The sequence below is a fragment of the Pinus tabuliformis genome, chromosome J (genome assembly GCF_031772625.1).
Source record: "Pinus tabuliformis cultivar Carrire ecotype Pingquan chromosome J, CPIR1, whole genome shotgun sequence".
NCBI classification, from domain to species: Eukaryota; Viridiplantae; Streptophyta; class Pinopsida; order Pinales; family Pinaceae; genus Pinus; species Pinus tabuliformis.
In genome coordinates this window covers 1307579685-1307603421 of record NC_142295.1, presented here as the reverse complement: position 1 = coordinate 1307603421, position 23737 = coordinate 1307579685, and positions in this window count along the sequence as shown.

Here is a 23737-nt window from a genome sequence, read left to right as displayed (position 1 = left end):
GTCAATTTATTTTATGCTTCTATAGGCTACTTTAAATTCCAACAAAAGCATTTGATAGCGGACTGACTGCCTGTCATTAATTTCCTGTATATACTCCGAAGTTACTTTTTTGAATAAGTTTGAGGTCAATGGACAGTGTCCACTCTGTTCAATTTGTCAATGAACTTGCTCTCATTTATTGTCTAAGTCAAGTATTTGCAGCTGTGTTGATTTCTATTTGACACTCTGTATTGCCTTCACCATTACTTTTTGAAAACTTAATAGTGCAGTTTGCTTTATTTATATAAAAAAGTCTTGTACAGGGTCATTACAGGTATTCCTTCCATTTCTTTGGAGAATAAACATTTCTACATATATGGCCTATACAATTTCTTCCACTCCTCCTCCCCATTCTCCAAAAAAAATGTTGTCTTTCTCTAGCGATTATATGTTTTTTTACAAACTGATAGGGGCTGACATACATCCTTTGATGTATTCTGAAGAATGGAATGCATCCCTGCCTTGTACACTTGATTGGAGTTCCCATTACCCCATTTCCCAGTAGACTTTCTCATAGATCTAGCCATTTTTCTCTTGCACTAAATTTGTAGCTTTTCCCCATAAGTTTTCATGGCCCCCATCCCATAATATGCAATCTCACAAGTTAGATATTCATGCTATCTTGGAAAAGCATCTCTATCTTTCTCGCAACCCTTGATACAAATCCAAATCAAGAATACCTGGAATTGGAGATTACAAGCCTCAGTCACCCTGGAATAGGATTTTTAGTGGTTTGACTTGCATTTGTAGTTATTTATTTTCTACAGATTTGCATGTGAAAATCTAGATTCAACTGAAGTAATTCTAGGAATCTGTTTTCTTAGAAGAATCATCTTCAATGAAGCTTTGTAATAGTTCAAATACTCCTGTGAGAAAGAATTGCATAAGGTTTCTGTAATATCTTGAATTCTGTGAGACTTTGTTTTATGTTGAACTCTCTGGGACTTTGTTTTTGGTTGTTTGACGTACAGTTGTATCTATTTATTTTCTATAAATTTTCTTGTCAAAATCTTGATTGAAATCAAGTAATTCTAGCTTCTTTTTTCCCAGGAGAAACACCTTCATTGAAGCTTTAACTTTGGAACAGTTCAGAATTCCTGTGAGCAAGAACTCCATAAGATTCCTATAATAGGTAGATTGAACTGTTTCTTCTTATTGTAGTTTCCTGTGGGACGGATCCACCATCTGTTGAAGTCTCGAGTATCTGCAAATGGAAGGGTGGGAGCAACTACAGCTGTTTATTTTGTAGCCATTCTAGAAAATCTATCTGTAGAGGTTTTAGAACTTGCAGGAAATGCCAGTAAAGATATCAAGGTTAAACGTATCACCCCAAGGCATTTGCAGCTTGCTATTAGAGGAGACGGAGAAATTGATACTTTTACCAAAGGTACCATACTAGGTGGAGGTGTCATCCCTCACATCCACAAGTCACTTATTAACAAATTCACAAAAAATATTAGTTCTTTGTGTGGGGATTGTGTCAAGCGTTTTATTTATTGTAGGATGTGAGCTGAAATGTTTGACTGAACGGAGTGCTGGGATAAGTATATGTCGATTTAGGAGTGAACTATATTCTTCCCCTATTGTTTTGGTATATATACTTGTTTTGAACCTACTTTAACTAGTGTGATATGAATAGCCATTTGATCTGCAGAAATTGACTTGATATTAATAGCCAATTGATCTGCAGAAATTGACATGATATTAATAGCCAATTGATCTGCAAAAATTGACTTGATATTAATAGCCACTTGATCTGTAGAAATTGACTTGATTAAATTGACAAACTTAAAAAACAGTCTGATGCCCACATGCAGTTAATACAAAATGTATTTTGAAAACTAGGATTTAACTTTGTAGTGCTTGAATCATCATTTCAAGTTGGTTTTCATCTGTTAGTAGCTAGATACATTTCTCTTACAATTAGATTGTTCTAAGTTATACCTAAATTTCTTTATGGGGTACATACTTTCCCCCAAAAGTTCACAATTTATTGGAAACCAAAATTATAGAACTTTTTTTCTCATGTTTTGCATTGGCATTTCCAGATATGTTACACTTTCTGGATTTTTCCTTCAAAGACATGTTCTCAGTACTCTATGAAAGGTTTTATATGGTATTGGTACCCCTATGCTTATCGTCATGCTTTCTTGTAAAATGCCTTCTTGTTCAATTGGCATTTCTAGATATGGTACACTTTCTGGATTTTTCCTTCAAAGACATGTTCTCAGTACTCTATGAAAGGTTTTATATGGTATTGGTACCCCTCTGCTTATTGTCATGCTTTCCTGTAAAATGTCTTGTTGATCTTTTCTATGTTCTACAGACTTACCTAATAATTTCTTTCATTTACTACTAGAACAGTGGTACTATATGAAGCTAAAGCTGAGGTACTCTATTTCCAAGTCAAAAACAACATTATTTTTATCATTTCATTACATGTACGAAAAGTGAATTGTTCTATATGAAGCTAAAGTTGAGCTACTTTGTTTCCAAGTCAAAAAGCAAAATTATTTTTATCTTTTCATTACCTGTACAAGAAAGTGCACTTATGCTTATTGTCATGCTTCCTGCAAAATGTCTTCTTGTTCTTTTCTATGTTCTACAGACTTACCTAATAATTGCTTTAATTTACTACTAGAACAATGGTACTATATGAAGCTAAAGGTGAACTACTCTATTTCCAAGTCAAAAACAACATTATTTTTATCTTTTCATTACATGTACAAAAAGTGCATTGTTCTACATGAAGCTAAAGTTGAGCTACTTTGTTTCAAAGTCAAAAAGCAAAATTATTTTTATCTTTTCATTACCTGTACAAGAAATTTCACTTCTGCTTATTGTCATGCTTCCTGTAAAATGTCTTCTTGTTCTTTTTATGTTCTGCAGACTCACCTGAAAGCTAAAGCTGGACCACTGTTTTTAAGTCATAAAGCACAACTTATTCCTTTTAATTACTTTTGGGCAAGTACTTTGTGATGCTGGATTGATCAACCTCTGTGAAACTTCATGCCTTGTAGATAGCATTGTTGGGTAGTGGGGGAATTACATTGTAAAGGTAGAGGAAACAACAACCGATAATCCCCTGAACCAATATAAAGCCAAGTCTCTGTTCAGCCAGAAGGAAAGATTATTGTAGACGTTCATTGTTGAACATTGGAATTTGTGTAGGAAAGCAAAAGACTGCTAGAAAAGAATATAGAATGCATGAATGAACTAGGTAACCTTCCCCTTGAACGTGCAAATCATTTGACCAAAATCAGTCTTCTCTACTGTTTTGATGTTGTTTATTTGATTATCATTTTTTAATCATTAAAGATTCTCCAATTGCGGAGCATTGATGATTTTGGTTGTTTGATTCCCATTCCTTAATTATTAAAAATTAGTCCAATTGGAGAGGACCGTGCACTCTCCACATATTTGAATGAGATTTTGATACACAAGAAAACTTGAATTTTTATGAATTATATTTATACCAAGAATGAGATTTTGATACACACGAAAACTCAGATTTTTATTAAGTATATTTATACCAAGAGAAATTTTAACTTTATCATGTTTTCCATGTCCTGACGAGTGTCATATGTCTTTCATTCTGGGAGATTATTTGTCTTATGTTTTTAATTCTGGGAGATTATTTGTTTATATAAAAATTGATGTTTTACTATATTGATTTTGAAATTTGAAATGAAATGAACGATACGATGAATGATGTGTGCTTCAAAGATGTGTGTTTCAAAATATCCATTAATATTGATGTGTGTTTCAAAATATCCATTAATATGTCACATTTTCCAAATGTGATGTGTGCTTCAAAATATCCATTAAGATCTCACATTTGGAAACCAATGTACAAATGCAATCCTTGTCCAATTTAAAGAACCTTTAGAATTTTTCTAATTTAAAAAAAATCGATTAAGTTCTCAGCTCTCACACTTGGAAACCAAAACCAATGTACAAATGTGTTCCTTGTCCAATTTAAAAAACAACCTATATGTATTAGATATCATTTTGGGATTCAACTGCGTTAAGTAAGTCATTCACGTATGACCATTTCCATGAGAGGTAGTCGTAACTGACTAATTTCTCATGATTTTTGAATAGTTCACTTAGCACTCATTGCATCGGGTGATGCTCACCCCACTTCTTCACCCCTGTGAGCATCACCTGATGCAATGAGTGCTAAGTGAACTATTCAAAAATCATGAGAAATTAGTCAGTTACGACTACCTCTCATGGAAATGGTCATACGTGAATGACTTACTTAACGCAGTTGAATCCCAAAATGATATCTAATATAATGCACTGCGTAAACCATGATACTTAAAAACCTATATGTATGTTTTGCACTTTTTGGGGCAAGGGCAATTGCATGTAATAATTAGTTAGGTCGGTCTACCTTTTTGTTGCTGGTTACATCTGTCATTATCATTGTTGTGTTGTGTTGTGCTGGTTACATATGACAGTTGTTAGTTCATCGTGTACTTTAAACAATCAATTATTATAATATAATGGATTAATTTGAATTAAAATTTACAATTTTATATTTATTATATTTGATGAAAAAAACATTTTTATAACTTATAATTATAATGGATTAATTTCAATTAAAATTTACAATTTTATATGTAAATTTTAATTTATTATATTTGATGAAAAAAACATTTTTATAACTTATAATTATAATGAATTAATTTCAATCAAAAATTACAATTTTATATTTATTATATGTGATGAAACAACACATTTTTTAAATAAAATTATAGATTAATATATAATTATAAAAATAAAAATCATATAATTCAATATAAAAAAGTTAAATTTCTTAAAAAATATAATATATTTAAATTAATTTGAAATACACATTATTATATATAATACCAACATATTAATAATATCTAAAAATGTATTGTAAAAATATAATAACATTTAATATATTCCAACATTTAATTTTTATTTTTTTTCTTTCAAATGGATAGTTCAACCTATGATTTTCAATTTAAAATTAAAGATTTTAATTTCATACAATGAAATGCAAATGTTTGAGTTCATGTTTTATTGATGATGATGGTTAACATCCACTGAAACCAAACTTTCCATTACACACCTAGCAAATGCCAATGACGATGTTAGACTTTAAGCTTCTCAATATTGTCAACTAACATCTCCCATGCCACATCTTATGTATGCCAATGAGGATGTTAGACTTTAAGCTTCTCATTATTGCCAACTAACATCTCCCATGGCTGGCTAATTAATTCTATATTTTTCATTTGATTTGGTTGTGTTCCTGGTTTTTTTTTTAAATAAGATGTTGAGGAAAAGTAGGGTTTCTTTTTAGCTTATTGTAATGACCCCAGAAGATGTAAATGTGAAATTTTACTATGGTAAAAGACAGTATGGTAGTGGTTGTTTTATGTTTAAAAAAACAAAACTTTGATAAACTACTTTATTGAGTAATTTAAATATTTTTCTTGAAATGCTGGCAGCCTCTGGGAGGTGGATTTCAAAGAAAGAGATCAGTTGTAATAACTGATTGAAACTACCCTCCCAAACAGGAAAAGTCCTGGTGGTAGGGAGGAAGTTCTGTGCTGTTGGGACAGACAGAAGAAATCTTTTCCAAGGAAAAAGGAAAGAGAAAATACAAGAGAAAACGGGTTAAGTCTGGTAAGGACCAGATAACCAGGCACAAGGTGCACATATCTTGTTGAGGGCTGAAGGCCTGCAAGATGGCTCGGGGGGAGAATCCCGTCTGACAGAGGGATCTCATGGCTGGGTGGAAGAGCAGAATCGAGGTACAGGTGACTTGCTTAAGTACCTATTCATGACTCTGGTGAACCAGGTATGGTTTCAAACTGCAGAGTCTCTGTTGAATTTAAAATGAGGAATATACAGTGGACTTATATTAGTCAAATAATAACTGTGTTTCATTCCCTTAGATACTGTCATGCTGTTAATGTAGCTACATAGGTGTAGTTTTAATTAAAAGATAGATTATTAATCGATAGGCATGACCCGAGATAACCAGAGAGACAGAGGTAGTCTCAAGTAAAGAAAAGCTGATAACGAGACAAGCAGTCCGGTACGCCTAGAATATAACCAAATTGTTAATGTAATGTGCCAAAACAAGAACAAGAATAGAAACCTCTGAGCCTGAGTAGTGAATACCGGCTGTAGTTCGGATTCTAAACACATCGACAGGAAAGAGATGAATCCCCTTCTATTTATAAGAAAACTGTTGAAAATGCGAATATCTAACATACTGTTCCAGACAAAGAAAAGCATACTCTGCAATTGTACGAGATGGAGAAAGAGTCAAACCGTATTCAGTTACAACCAATGTTATCAAATAACAGTGTTCGCGGTTACAGTAACAGAGGAATCAATTCAATATAGAGCGACAAAAGAAAACGAGATATCAGACCAAGAAACCTGTGTATGCTACCACAGGAAGAAAAACTCCATATATGTGTATATTCTGACATTCTTAAAAGAAAAGAAGGAAATATGGTATTACTGATTTAACTGAACCAAGAACATCCATTGCAAAACTATTAATGACGAGAGTCGCATGGAAGTACCAGAACGATTCCCCGAAACTGTAACATAACTTAAGTGAATTTAAGAGCCCTGCTGTCGCTGAGACGGGCAGCCTATTCATAGTTGGAGGCGAAAATCAACGGTAAACAAAGCAAACAAACCGTGCATTACACTAATATTGCTAAGTACGCAGAACATATTAACAAATTGTTCAAAGCGTAAGCAACCCGGAGGGGCTCAAACAGAGTAACATTTTCATATACAAATTAACAAAAATAATACCCAGATAGTGTAATCATGGAAGAGTAACATTTGTATGCTTATATATAAACGGAAAACTTCAAAATATAGCCTGGTTCCGCTAACCCAAAGCTGGGCATTACGGCCAAACCCTGTGCAGTATGTCATAAATTAAACACAGAGACCCCATGTCCAGATATGCCGGAAGAGCGGTTATACAACAAAATTAATCCACAGATAAATGACATCGAGTACATGGGTTCCGCCGTGGACTATATTTCATCAGGGCTGGTCATAGACTCAAGCCGGATAACAAGACACATATGTAAACCGTGAGGGTCCTCTTTGGGAAATACCTCAGCAAATTGAAGCAAGAGAAACCAGCATACGGACGACGGTCTGCAACAAATCATAATGCGAGTAGATCAAGGTCAAGGAGCTCTGAGCTCTCTTATGCCGAAGAAAAGTAAAATAAGAGATGTAAGCTTACCCGTAGTCGCTGAGAGAGCCGAGGCGTTGAGGATTAGTCACCTTGACACCGTTGGAGGGGTTTGAACAATCCCATTTGCACGCTCTACCAGCGAAGAGAAACAAATCAGCATGAATCGCTACGATTAACAATTTAACTCTAAATGCAAGCCAGTAAATTTAGAAGCAGACGGTCATTACCTGTGTTGGCTTACTGCTGGGCACTCCACGGCTTCCGGAGAGTTGGCAGGTTGTGAAGACGACGCTGGTGGTTTCGAACCAGTGTCTGAGCACCAAAGTGGAGCCGGAAAGACTGTGCGAGCAAATGAACTCTGAGCTTGCTCCGGTGGGTTATGTAATGACCTAAAACCCTCGGGCTCTTTCCAGCCCTTCGATCCAAGGGTTAGATCTCGACCGTCAAAGTAGAGCGGGAAACTGGAGCGAGGAAGCCGAGAAACCCGAACCCGAGGTGTCACATGGCCGGGTGGGCAAGCCATGCCACCTGCCATGGTGTGTACTGAAGTCATTAAGGCAGCGGATGACTTGGCGCCTGCAAGGGCTGCGGCCGGACCACCAAACCCCGCGCCTAATTAATATACATCGCATACTGAGGTGGGTTGAAGAGTTAGGTTCCAACTGTGAAGTCAAATACTTCCCATAAACCAAATTACCGTGTAAATATAATACCATGGCAGCATAGGGCCCGACATGTGGTAAGTGTTAGGCTATGCAGCATATGTTTGCAAAATTATAAAGTATTAAGTGTTAGGCTAAGCAGTATATGTTTACGATGTTACATGGTATAAAGTATTAGGTGATGCAGCATTGAGTTTAACATGCGGCATTGCATAAAAGTATAAAGTATATAGTGTAGTGAAGTTCTGAAGTATGGTATTCATTAAATTTTTTTATGTATATGTAAACAAGGGTGTGACACTTATTTTTTATTTTATTTAATATGTATCTAAAATTGGATTCTTATTTTTATATAGTTTATTAAAAAAATTTATTTAAATTTAAAATATATAAATGATTAATATTAATATTAATATTTTGGTTTCTTTTATTTATTTATAAATATTAATATAAAAAAACAATTTGATATATCAATTTGAATAGTTAGATATTATAAATTATAAATAAAATCTTCAGCAAGTTCTTTTTCTTGATATTTCCAATGTTTGATTTATTATTAAAAAATAATTTTAATTTGGGTGAAAAAAATGTGTTCCTATTATATTAAAATTTCCACAGCTTAATCATAAATAGTAGTTTTTAATTTCAGTGGTTTCTGATTTATTTAAATCAATTAGAATTTTTACTTATTTTTTTTAACATATAAATATAATTTTTTATTGGGTTATACATATATATTCCCAAGTAATTTTGATTACTTGAGATTTAATTTGCAAAATTTATTGATTTGATTTATTTTGAATGATTGATTGGATTTTATTATATAAATAATTGAGAGAAAGGAAAAATAATAATTTGTATAATTTTGATTAAAGATTTATTTTATTTTGAGCAATTTATTGATTAAGTTTAGTTTAATAATATTTATTATTTTAAACCAAAATAAAATTCTTTTAATCTAACATTTCTGTCGGCTTCTCTTTATACTTTTGAAGCAATTGCTAATTTATATATGTTTCCCTTCCTCGACCACTCTTGCCAGACGTAACAGTAATGGAAGAATCAATAACAAAATATGTATATCAACCATCACCGTATTGACGATTTATGAACATAAACTTAATTGATAGTATAATTCCAATGCTGAGATGAATTATCTCATCCTTTTTGACTAATTAAATGAAAACTTAGTAACGGAATGCCAATTAGAATTTCAATTCGCATTACGATGGATATATCTCAGATATGACTTCTTAGACATTGGGGACTGAGATGATTAAATTGAATTCACATTAATAAAAACACAGAGTTGTTTTGCAACCTTTCCATAGTTTTCTTATGGGGAAAGGCTTTCACATACTTGGAACTATTGGGATGTTATAACATTGTTATACTTCTCCTGATTTTGGATTTTTGGTTAAAAAATGGGGATGGAATTACTAACCATTATAATTCCATTGTCGAGGTTTAGGTTTATAGATCTTCAGGTAACCTATCTCATACAGTCACCAAAAGTTTTTAACACAATTTTCAATTTGAGTCATAAATAAACGTGTGTAAAATTTGGCGTATCATTTGCAAATTAAAATACATAAGAAATTTGCAAATACATAAGAAAATGACTTCATTACTATGAGAAAGATGTGGCGTAACCCATTATTCATTAATTTGTTTAACTGATTAAACAGAAGTTTCCAATTCATGCTGCTCTTCACCATTATTCATAATGTCTCGTTCCTGGTAAACTGGTTAGATTGCATGTGACAGAATGAAGGAAAGTGCTCCTTAAATATGTTTTTATTTAAAGTTTTTAAAAGTCAAATTAACATGTTTCTTAAGCTTTTATAATTTAAATTAACATGTTTCTGTTTTTCGTCTTATGATTTAAATTATATATTCATTTAAATAATATAAATGTATATATAAATTATGTTTATTTGATTAGTTTTGATCTTTTAATATTTAATGATTATTTTTATATGAATTATAATTTTATAAGTAAATTACGTTTATATGATTAGTTTTAATTTTTTAATATTTGATGATTATTTTTATATTGATTATAATGGGAGGATGAGTAATAATTTTAGATAGTTGTGTGTTTCAATTGAGAAATTCAAAAAATATATCAAATAATAATAATAATAATAATTAATTAATTATTATTATTATTATTTTTATAATAAAAAGAGTGAAAGATTATAAATAAATAGTATACAATTATGAATATAAATGTTAAAATAGTTAAAATAATGTGAATATTAATAATATAATAATTAATTATTCTTTTATATTAAAATTAATTATTCAATATTTAGAGAATATAAATGAAACAATATATAATAAAATTAATTTAAAAAAATAAAACTAAAATCAAGTAATAAATTGATAAATTAATTAAATCTAACTTATTAATACCATAAAAAAATTGGGATTTATTTTATTTGTTTATTTATCTATGTGGGTATTGATGTCCTTTTTATAATATTGTTATTGGTTTCTTGTTCATTAAAGTTGATATTCTTGATTCTTAGTGTTTTCTGTATTTTATCATCTTATTGGTTTTTAACTCTTTTTAATATTTTTATTGTTTACCCCATGTTATTTATTTATTACTTTTCTTTGTGTGTGTGTGTATATATATATATATATATATATATATATATATATATATATATATATATTCCTTTTGAATTGTGTATATTTTTGTTTTATTTTATTATTTTTCATTAATTATTTTAATATTACTTTAGTTTATTTTATTTCTATTAATTCTTTTTGTTTATTAAATGATATTTTGTGCATTGACTTCTTTTTATAATTTCACTTCGGTGGTTGTTTGGATTTTGACTTTGATTTTTTGACTCAGTTTTTTTTTCGATTATTTGTGAGTAATATAATTTTTTTTAATAATATTCGATTTTAATAAATTAAGTTAAATATTATTGTTCAAATATAGCCATTACTTGAAATTATCGTCTCTATATTGATCTCTGTTTAAGCCTCCACAGTCGGTCTTTTCAACTGGTCCTAATGATGAACCGCACTTATTGGTTCGAAACTCCTCGGCCAAAAATTTCTCTTATGTAAGATTTCTACCAAAAGACTTTTTTGTTTGATTATGGATGACAAAACTTTCCTTAATTCAGAAATTTTATTTTATTTATAACCAAAAATAAGATTTATAATTTTGGATCAAATAATATTAAATTAATAGTGATTTGGAATAAATTATAGTATTGTAATAAAATAGAGAAGTGTTCAACTAATTAAATTAGTATAAATTATAATAAAATAAAATTAGATTAATACTAGCACAACCACATTTACTAATGTGGTTGTGCTTGTTGACTATCCGCATGTATTGGGAGAAAGATTAGAGGATGATTATTAATATATTTGTGTGACTTATAGACTAAATAGAGAGGTTGGCCTCAGTTGACCTTGGTCAAAAACTTGATTATATTTGAATATTGTCTATTTACATTGACTAAATATGACTATGAGTGAACAATGTTAACTATTGTTGAATATGGTAAAAACATAGTCAATAAACTTAAATGATGGTAAACTATTAATAATATATCCATTTATAGAATAATAACAACAATAATGTAATCAACTTTAAAAATAAGATTAATATATCTATTAATATTAATATTATTTTTAATGTTAATGTTAGAATCAGTATTAGTAGTTCTCAACATTATTAATATTATTGTTATTATTATTAAACGTTACGAAATATTAAACCTTATTCACAAATTCTCAAATTATTTTTATTAGGGTTTGTGAATAAGTTTTGTGAACTTACAAAATTATTATTATAAGGATGACCTTGTTTAAGGAAGCTCAACTATTAATAATATACACAATCATATAATAATGATAATGATAATGTCATCAACTTCATATAATAATAATAACAATATAGTCGGACTTGTCAATTTTAGTGATATCAATATTTTTGAAATCCAATATTTTTAAATCTTGAATCTGAATAAGGGATGACAATGTTTGGCTATACCTTTGTTGGCTAAGGATGACAATGTTTGGCTTTAGACAACCATGGTTGACTATAATTGAATACGGTTAATAAAATCAATCTTAATATTATTATTAGTCAACTTTATTAATATTAACATTATAGGGTCTAGCAAGTGTGACCATGGTCAACTATTTAAATATTGATTATAAAAGCTCACATTGTTTGATTATTAGATATCATTTTTTGGGATTCAACTGTGTTAAGAAAGTCATTCATCTATGACAATTTCCAGGAGTGGTAGTTGTAACTCACTAATTTCTCATAATTTTTTGTTATGTTTGGCTGAGGTGATTGTGTTGGCCTGGGTGCACGTGTTGGTGAAAATCATTTAGAACCGGAAACAATTTCTTCTAGTTCAGCCTGAATCTCTTCTTGGGTTTCATGTGGAGTATCAGTCATCTACCTCCAAAGTTATCTGTTATGCTAAATTAGCAAAACTGCTTAATTTTCCCCAACAACAAGTGCCTTACAAGTCCTTAAAAACGTTGAAAATCGCAATCGCAAGTTCCTCATGGCAAGGTTTGTTTAATTATGACCGATGTGATGTGAGATTGATCTAATGGTCAACAGTCTTCAATGATCCAACGGTTACTGTGATATCGCACAGGAATCTGCACAACATTTACCCACCTCACAGAGCTAATGAGGTTTATAAGTCCTCAATTTATTAAAGTTTGGGTCTAGTACTTACATTAACATATACTATTTTTTAAGCCTGGTATCCATCAGATAATAGAGGCCCTTAGATCCTACAGTTCACGGGACTTCTAGTAACACATGGGTTAAAACCAGGGCCAACCCCTGTTGTTGACTCTGACACAAGCATTGAAAATGAAATCAACGATAATGAATATGGCGATTGAACCGTGATTAAGGATTCCCTACACTTCCAAACCTAGAAATTGCTAATACACAGTGAAAATAACTTAAAACAATCACATATAACTCTAATATCTCAAGCCTAGCTAGAAATTCATCGATACACAGAGATACCATGGAGGGTTGCAACACCTCCAGGATTGACCAATTTTACACAAAAATAGATAAAGTTATTTTTTCTACAACTTAATTATATATGGCCGAAACAAGTTGAATCAGTCAAAATTCCCTTACAATGATTCAGAACTTACATAAGTATTGGTTCATTTAACAACCAGATCCTGAGTCAAAGGATCGAATTAACTAATCCTATCTAGTTTGCATGATATTATCCTCGAGAATCTCCAACATCTAGCTACTTGAATTTATTACATGATAATCCAAATCTTAGATTCTATTTCAAATCCTAACTAGAAAGCTTTGTAAATTGACAGCTAAAGGATCCCACTCCTTTGCTTGTAATTTTTTTTTTTTTTTTTTGGAACAGTACGAAGCCTTTTGTCTTTAAGCCTCATGCTCTTGGATCAGACTCTTGAGGACAAAATTCTTCATGGGATCCTGTCCAGGAGTGACAGAACTGCCCAATCTCTGTAGCATGACATCTGTCACCCAGGTAGCATCAACAATTGGTTGATCTTTCCACTTGACTAAATACTAAAAATACTCCTGTCCCCTTGTCTTCTTCAAAAATTTCTTTTCCAAAATCCTCTCTGGTTGTAATTCCTTTGGTGTAGGTAACTGTTTTACCCAATCAATTTATTGTTTCTCTTGGTATTTGGTTGTGTCATCTGCATTTTCACCTTCATACCTGTACAAATCAGCAACATTGAAAATTGGAGATATTCCAATATCAGGCGGTAATTCAATTTCATATGCATTTGCAGAAAAATTCCTCAATACTCTGCATGGTCCGATTTTCTTGAACTTTAACTTGTTATACTCTCGTTTTGGAAATCTTTCATTCCTCAGGTGCGCTAAAACCAAATCTCCAACTTCAAAGTTAACTTTTCTCCTTCTCAAGTTTTCTCTGCTCTTGTACTTTATGTTGTTGTCTTGTAACTGTTGTTTTACCTGTTCATGTATTGCATGCATCTTTGAAGAAAAATATTCCCATTCAACACTTCTCATCTCAATTTTCCCAAATTTCTTAATTAAGATACTCCTCTGGGGTGCATTCCATAAACTATATGGAATGGACTCTGGCTTGTACTCCTGTTAGGAGAGTCATTATATGCATATTCAGCCTGTGACAATACTTGATCCCATTGTTTTGGATGTTCACCTGTAAGACTTCTTAGAAGATTACCCAAGCTTTTGTTTACAACTTCAGTCTGTCATCTATTTGAGGATGATAAGTAGAACAGAAACTCAGTTTAGTTCCAAAATTTTCCACGATGTCCTCCAAAAATGTCCAACAAATTTGGAGTCTCTATCTGAAACAATACTTTTAGGTAACCCATGCAATCTTACAATCTCTTAAAAAAAACAGATTAGCAATGTGAGTAGCATCACTGGTTTTATAACATCAAATAAAATGTTCCATTTTTGAAAATTTGTCAACCACAACATAAATTGAATCATTTCCTCTTTGAGTCTTTGGTAAGCCCAAAACAAAATCCATGCTTACCATATCCCAAGGTCTATCTGTAATAGGTAATGGAACATAAAACCCTATGTTTTGGCTTCTTCCTTTTGCATACTGACATAATTTACAATTTTTCACGTACTTCTCCACTTCAGTCTTCATCTTCGGCCATAAATAAAACCTGTTCAACTACTCATAAGTCTTGTTTGCACCAAAATGTCCTACAAGTCCACCACTATGTTTCTCCTTAATTAAATTTTCCCTCATAGAACAATTTGGGATGCACAACTGATTTCTTTTAAAAAACAACCCATCTTACAAGAAATAATCAAGCCACTTACTTTTTTCTAACAAAACAGGATTTTTACAAGCTTCAAATACCTCTTTAAAATCTAAGTCTTTTTCATACAATTCCTTAAGAAAATCAAAACCCAATACTTGAATTTGACTTCCTTGAAGTAGTATGTTTCTTCTACTTAAGGCATCATCTACTTTGTTTGATCGACCAGTTATATGTTTTAATACAAAATTAAAACTTTGCAGGTATTCTACCCATTTAGCATGCTTCTAGTTAAGCTTTGGCTGTTGCATAACATATTGTAATGCATGGTTATCTAAATATAGTATAAACTCCTTGGACATCAATTAATGTTTCAACTTCTTCAAAGACTGCACCACTACATAAAAATCCTTGCCATAAGAAGAATATTTCTTCTTGGTCTCGTTCAACTTTTCACTAAAACAAGCTACAAACCTATCCTCCTGACTCAAAATATCTCCAATGGCTTCTCCACTTCCATCACACTTCACTTGGAAAGGTTTATTAAAATGAAGAAAAATCAAAATAGGTTTCTCAGTAATCCTTCTCTTCAACAACTCGAAGTTATTTTCTACTTCAGAAGTCCATTTAAATGGTTGTTTATACTTCTTTATCGTGTCAATAATTGAAGCAATAATATTACTAAAATTCCTTATGAATTTCCTGTAAAAACTAGCAAGACCGTGAAAAATTCTTACCTCAAAGACACTTTTTGGTGAAGGCCACTCCATGATAGTCTTGATCTTCTCTAGATCCATCTTTAACCCTTCAATAGAAACAACAAAGTCCAAATACACCAACTTCTCCTTCATGAATGAACATTTCTTTAAATTTAACAATAGTTTTTGTTGTTGTAGCCTCTGTAAGACATAATTTAGATGTCTCACATGTTCCTCCTTAGATCTACTGTAAACTAATATATCATCAAGATATACTATTACAAATTTACCAATAAATTACTTCATAACTTCATTCATAAGTCTCATAAATGTACTAGGGGCATTCAACAATCCAAAAGGAATTACCATCCACTGATATAATCCTTCATTGATTTTAAAAGAAGTTTTCCACTCATCTCCCTCTCTAATTATGATTTGATGATAACCAATTTTTAAATCTAACTTTGTAAAATATCTAGCTGCACTGAAACAATCCATCAAATCTTTGATTCTAGCTAAAGGAAATTTGTACCTAATTGTTATCATATTGATTGCTCTGAAGTCAGTGCACATTCTCCAGCCTCCATCCTTCTTTGGGCTTAACATTGTTGGCATTGTGCAATGACTCAAACTCTCTCTAACCAGTCCCTTGTCTAATAGTTATTGAATGTGTTTCCTGATCTCTTCATTCTCTATGGGATTCATCCTGTAAGCTGCTTTATTAGGTAGATTTTCTCTTGGAATCAAATCTATGTGATGATTGATTTTTCTAATGGGCAGTAACTCATTAGGCAAATCATCTACAATGATATCACAATAAATGTCTAGCATCTCTTGAATTTCAATTGGTAAATCAGAAACTTTTGTGGAAGAAATTATTACCTTGGGTTTGCAAACCAATGCAAAACTTAGCTTGTCTTCCTCCATCTATTGTAAGTACTCCTTTTCACATAGAAAAAGGGTCTTTGGTTTAGGTTTCTTTGATGTATCTTCTTCTTCTATTGGTAGCAATGTCTGATTGACACCATCTTTGTTGAATTTGTAGGTGTTTTTCTTTCCATCATGCATAGCTCCTTTGTGATACTGCCCTGGTCTTCCAAGCAATATGTGACATACATCCATAGGAATCACATCACACAAATTTTTATCTTTATACTTGCCCAACTACAAATCCACTTCACATTTTTCATTTACTAACAACTGATGTCCCTTTTGTAGCCATGACACCTTGTAAGGTGTTGGATGTTTCTTTGTCTTCAATTTCAACTTCTCCACCACTTCTGTAGAGACCAAATTATCAGTGTTTCCACTATAAATTATCATCTAAAAACATTTTCCTTAGACCTTGCACACAGTCCTGAACAAAGTATTCATTTGTGCTGGTTCAACAACTTCCTTCACTGGCTTTAGAAATACTTTGTTAACTACCAAAGATTCTCCTTTCTCTGGTACATTTTCTTCTTATGTCATCGTTGCTTCTTCCTCTACAGTTTGAGAAACAATTGCATTTCTCTAAGGTGTTCCTGCATTTTCTGGGCACTCATAAAGTCTATGTCCCAGCTTGTACATTTGTAACCTCTAACTTCTCTACCTCTACCTCTACCTCCTATTCCTCTAGAAAAGCTCCCTCTGCCACTTGCATCACCTCCTGTGGGTGCCTACTGACTTGAGCTACTGCTAGCTACATCTCCAGGTGTTGTAGATCTTCCTCTACCACCTTGTATTCCCCTTCCTCAGAAAGTACCTCTATTTCTGGCAAACTCCTTCCTCAAAAGTTTTTCTTCAACCCTCAGTACCATCTGATAAGCCTCTTCTGCTGTTTTGGGAGACAATACACTTATCTCATTTTAAATGTCCATTCTAAGACCATTCACATATTTGGTAACCTTCTCATCTGTATCATGGATTTGTCCAACTCTTATACTCACTTTATAGAATTCATTTGTGTATTCCTTTACTATCATAGACCTCTATATAATATTCTACATCTTTGTAAATAATGTTTGCTGATAGTCACTTGGAATAAACTTACTTTTTAGTTTTTCCACCATCTTGTTCCAATTATTAATTGGTTGTTTGCCAAGAATTCTTCTTTTTGCCTGCACTCCATTCCACCACAATGTTGCATGTCCTTTCAAATTTATGACAAAAAACTTCACCTTCTTTTCATCCTATGTTTCCTCATAATCTAAGAATTTCTCCATGTCATTAATCCAGTTTATTAACTCCTCAGGATTTAATCCTCTTGCATAAATTGTAACTTCAGTTCTGGGTCAAGATGTGGATGTCAACACTGACTTAAAGAATCTCATCTAAGGAGTAACTTCTACATGTTCCTCCTCTTCTACAGCTTTAGCTTCAGGTTCACTAACATCTCCAACATCTTCATCTCTCCCTATTTCCATTGCTTTTAATCTAGCTTGCATCTATTGCATAGCTTTGATCACTTCAACATTTGCAATAGGTCTTCCTCTTCTACCACGTCCTCTTCCAACATTGAAAGCCATTGTGGATTTCTTTCTCTGATCTTTGAGATCTTGTTTAGTGTCTTAAAGCTGCTTTGATACCACAAATGGTGGCTTTAGTGCAGGTGTTAGTGACAATAGTTCAAAACCTGAAACAATTTCTTCTAGTTTAGGTTGAATCCCTTCTTGGGTTTCTTGTGGAGTATCAATCATCTACCTCCAAAGTTATCTATTCTACTAAATTAGCAGAACTACTTAATTTTCCCCAACAACAAGTGCCTTACAAGTCCTTAAAAACATCGCAAATCACAATCAGAAGTTCCTCAGAGCAAGGTTCGTTTACTTATGACCGATGAGATGCGAGATTGATATAATGGTCAACAATCTTCAGTGATCCAATGGTCATTGTGATATCGTACGGGAATCTGTGCGACATTGATCTGCCTGACGGAGCCAATGAGGTTTATAAGTCCTCAATTTATAAAAGTTTGGGTTCAGTACTTAGATTAATGTCCGCTCATTTTATGCTCGATATCCATTGGATAACAGAGGCCCTTAGATCCTACTACTCATGGGACTTCTAGTAAGACACAGGTTAAAACTAGGGCCAACCCTCATTGTTGACTGTGAGCAAGCATTGAAAATGAAATCAAAGGTTAGGAATGAATACGACGCTTCAACCCCGATCAAGGATTCCCTAAACTCCCAAACCCCATAGTTGCTAATACAGTATGAAAAGAACTTAAAGAGATCACACAAAACTCTAATATTTCAAGCCCAACTGGAAATTCATCGACACTGAGAGATATCACAGAGGGATGCAACACCTCCGGGATTGACCACTTTTAGACAAAAATACACATAGTTATGTTTTCTGCAACTTAATCATATATGGCCTAAACAAGCTGAATTACTCAAAATCCCCTTACAATGATTCATAATTTACATAAGTACTGGTTCATTTAACAACCAGATCCTAAATCAAAGGATCAAATTAACTAATCCTATCTAATCTGCATGATATTTTCCTCGAGAATCTCCACTACATATAACTACTTTAATTTATTACATTACAATCCAAATCCTAGATTCTAGTTCAAATCCTAACTAGAAAGCTTTGTAAATTGACAGCTAAAGGATCCAACTCCTTTTGTTCTAAACTTTTTTTGTATTTTTGGAATAATATGAAGCCTTTTGTCTTTAAGCCTCATGCTCTTCCATCAAGTTGGCTACATTTGATTATTACTATTAATTAATAATATTAATGCGCAATTATGTTTGATTGAAGTTCAAAAGTGTTGATTGTTAAACATAGTCAAACATAACTTAACAAAGTCAACCACATTAGTAAATATGATCGAAAAAAAAAATAATGTCACATTGTGATGTTGAAGAAATTGCAATGTAATGTATCATTGCACCAATTTTTTACCATGACTAGACTCTTGTTGACATGTGTGACTAGCAGTTATGAATTTTTGACTATGGTTAATCACGATTACCAGTGGTTTTGTATCTTCACCCTGTTTAAACATTATTCACTATATTCACTATAACTCTCCACGCTAAGTTTCCAAATCTTGCAAATTATATGGAAATTTCATAGCATATACACTTGAACATAATGATAAATATTTTTCATTATATAAAAATTTCAGTGTACATAAACGAGATCAATTTTACATACACACGGAGAAATATTATTTTTATTGGCAAGCTTTATCAATCATTTTTATTATTAAATAGATTTTACATCGACAAAGAAAGATTTGTTGATTCACTGTAGCACTGCCTCATGAGACAAAGGCTTATGTCAGAATTATACTATAATCCCATAGAGATAAATGTTCTTAAAGATAAATAACAAGATTACATGTAAAAATGATAAGCAAAAGAGCATAATTTTTTACATCATTTCAATCCTTAACATAAAAGAAAAAACCAACGAAGTAGAAGCAGCATCTAAAACCTAAATCGTGCTTAAAACGAGAATGTTTGCCACGAGAACAACAACACAAGCACCACTAATAAACATCAACCGAGAAACAAAGTGAATATGTCGCTACCATGACGCTAACCATGTCAATCCGATATAAGGACCAGATAGAGGGGTGAGGAATTCCCCCGAGGAAGGTCAACTAGGGGAACCATGTTGAGTGGAGGCTCATTGATGACACTCAGAGTATCGTTGACCTCCTCTTATAAAGTGTTAGAGTCTAAGAAAACATATTTCTCTACCCTTGGAAGTCGAGTGGCAATATCATATATGTTGTAGCGAATGTCCTTGAGGATTCATTTGATGTCCTCTTGACCAGTGAATAATTTGTAATTATCCATGTGTTTGGTCCTGAGGACCATAGGCATGAGAGTTTCCATTTGTTGGTGCATTGTGATATAGTGTATTAAGTGGATCTTTCATTTCCAAAAGTTTCCTTGGTATGGAATCCACTTAAGAGAAGCACCTCTTACTTATGAATTTGAGATGTAAACCTGATGTCCAATATCCTTTGACTCAAGAAGAAGTGTTTCCTTCCTTGCCTCAAGAGGAACTATATCAAAGAAATTATCTATTCATTCCCAACCAAACAAATGATGATGGTGGGAGGAACAACTTGATCAACCACCTTGGCTATTAAGAATTCTTTATCGAGGATTCATACAAACCATAAAAGGAGTTTATTTGAAAATGGAATTTGACCCCAAGCAATATTACAGTAAAGGGAGAAGGCATAGAAAATACTATAGGTGTTAATAATCACCAAAGAGTTACACAACAATAGGTGAATAGTGAGAACCCTAGGCCAAGTAATTATCCACCCACCCAATGAAAGATGAAGTAGTTGTAGCAGAGATGGGGTGTTGGGTGTGTAGTGAGACATCCTCTAACCAAACCACTAGTTGACAGTGCCTTGGAAGGAAAAAACTAGAGGGGTAGGGAAGAGATAAAAATTTGTTAGGATAATTGTGCACAAATATGACAATTCTAAGTCCAAATAGAGAGAAAGGACAATGACTCAACTTAGGAAGCCAATGTGACTCAAGCACATAAAAACCATGTGAAAGAAAAGAGAATGAAGACAATAGGAAACTTTCAGAACTAAATTCAGAATTTTCTTGGGTACCACATCTTACAGACAAGAACTCGGGATGAGAAGGAAACCCTGACTAGGTTGTTTCCCTCAAGAAAAGGAGTAAAGACTACTGCAATTGGTTAAAAATTGGGCTTCGTACTTTTGTGGTTAAGAAATAACACAAAAAACATGGACCCTGGCTTCATGGTCCAACATTGGAACAACACAAACAAATTTCAATAGACAAAAAACCAAGAAACAGAGTGCCCTCAAACTGAAATAGAGCATAAGAGTCATCTCCCCAAGGGATAATATATACTTGATACAGACGCTTGAGAGAAACTTGTAGCAAGAAAATGAAAATTCCACCCCACGTATAACTACAAAGCCAACACCCTTTTATACATTCCATGCAACTGTAATAAGGGAATGACCATTGTATAACAAAATATAAATGACCCATCTCTTCCCATACGAGGTTGAGACAGATACAGGTGTGAGAAATGCACCTCTATTGGAACCCGTATGGCCTACCTAGTACATGTGACCATAAATGATTTCATTATGAATACTTTTATACTCCATCCTTGTAATAACCAATCCCTTCACCATCAACCAATACTTCCCTTCGCATAACTAAATGTCATGATGTTCCTGTACTACTCTCCTAGATGAGCATTTATCATCAGGGGATGGGGTTAGGTTAACCCTAGGGAAAATTTTAGGGATGGAAATTTATCTTAATGTTTAGAAACCTTGGCGAATCCCACTAGTCCACAACATGAAATCTATAAAATGTTTGGAGATATTTTTGTAAAAATAATCAAATTTATAATATTTTTATATAGTCTATATGTAATTTTTTGGCGATTTATAGGATAAAATAGTTCCATTCTATAAAATTGGGGCGAATCATTTTTACAGAAAATGGAAATTAGCAAACCTTGTTTTTTGGAAAAAGTATAGAAAATTAGCCCGTGGGCGAATATTAGTCCCTAAAATTTTCCCTCGTTAACCCTCCCCTATGAGATAATAAATCGCCACAAAAATCCTTTGAATTGAAATGTGTGATAATTGGCACGCCCCTCAACGAGCACACACTCCTCCATTCATTTAATCTACATGGTAATCATGTGGAAAACTCTCTTCTTAGAACCCTTAAATGTAACCCCCATTATAGACTCTATCCTCAATAGTGATTTTTTCTTCATCAACTCACATGTGTAAATTTTATAAATTCTTTTTGTCATATATATGTGACAATTCTCCATCCAATACGTGGTCTATATTATGGAAACCAAAGTTTTCTAACTCATTGACTACCTTATTGTTGTTTCAGCATGTGTGACGAACCATGACATAATGAAACCTAGATAGTAAGTGTTGTATACTTGACAACTTCTAGAGGGAACCAACTGTGGACCACTTTATGATGTGGTTGACCCTCAAGCAACTTATGCACACAACTAATCACTACATGTCAGTCTCCATGAACTTCAAGGAGCCTATAACCTTCTTGAAATGTAATTTGAATGCCTCTTTCGAGTGCCAAAAACTCTACTAAGAATTTTGAAGACACCCCGCAAGACCATGCATATATTCATAAAGTTTGGGAGTTGGCATCACGAAAAATCCCTTTTCCTCAAGCCAAGTCAGCATTAGATTTAGGTGCACCATTAAAACTTAATTTGATAAATGATGCTGGCGGTGGGGTGTAAACATTCTTGATAGGGAGGCTTGAGGAAAGAGGATTGGGTCAAGGAGTTGGCCACATCGAAGGATTTAGATCAAGGTTTTACAAAATGGGGAGCTCAAGATATGATTTTATTTGGTCTTCCTTTGTCAAGGGTAGAGCTAAAATAATTTCCCTTATATTTGATACGATCACATCTTTTACCACAGGGGCAGTCTTGCTCTTCATACTAGAATTTTTTAGATATTTGTCCTTCCAGAGGTTTTATAGGAAGAATCCTACCGCCAAATTCCATGCCTAAGAAATGATGGGTCTTTTAAATTTATCATCAAACCACCTATCCTAGAGAGTTTCCAAGTCCTTTGAAGAAGGTTTATTTTGACCAAAGAACCGAAAGAGAAGGTCTTAAGTGTCACCTACAAAAGGACAAGAGGGAAGAAGATTATTTGTCATTTCTTCTTATTGTCGATAGATATTCCATAGTGATGGTCCCTCTATCCCCCTTCTCCATAAGCAATCCCATGTTAGCAGATGACCCCATTCTATTAACCAAATAAAAGAAGAATTTTTTGGCTATCAAGTTTCATCCCAAATGTTTTTCCATAGAAGTAAATTTTCTATTGCTGGAGCTCCTGCAATGAGGGAATATGATTCTTTAATGGATAATTTTCCTAATGATTGGTAACCCCACTGATGGATATCAACTTTTTGAGACACTGTAATATGCCTTTTTGCTAGCCTTTTATAGAATTCCTCCAAGGAAGTGAGCCTATTCCATAAGACCAATCCTCTTTCACCTTCCACCGTCACTAAAGGTGATGTTCTTCATATGGTTTCCAGAAATGAGTTTCCTTAGTAGTACCCAAACATTGTGAGAGGTCTTTAATCGGAAGAAATATTGCATTCTCAACCAACCTAGGGAGTCGTTGCCATGCATCTTCTCAAAACAATTTTGCATCCCTATTTCATAGGTCCTAGAAAGCATGTAAGCACGCGTATTTTTTTACCATTTTGAACCTAATTCCATATTCTTTAACCTTTTACATCCTCTTCCATCCCCAACTGATCCTTTTGATTACTCATACTCATATTTTC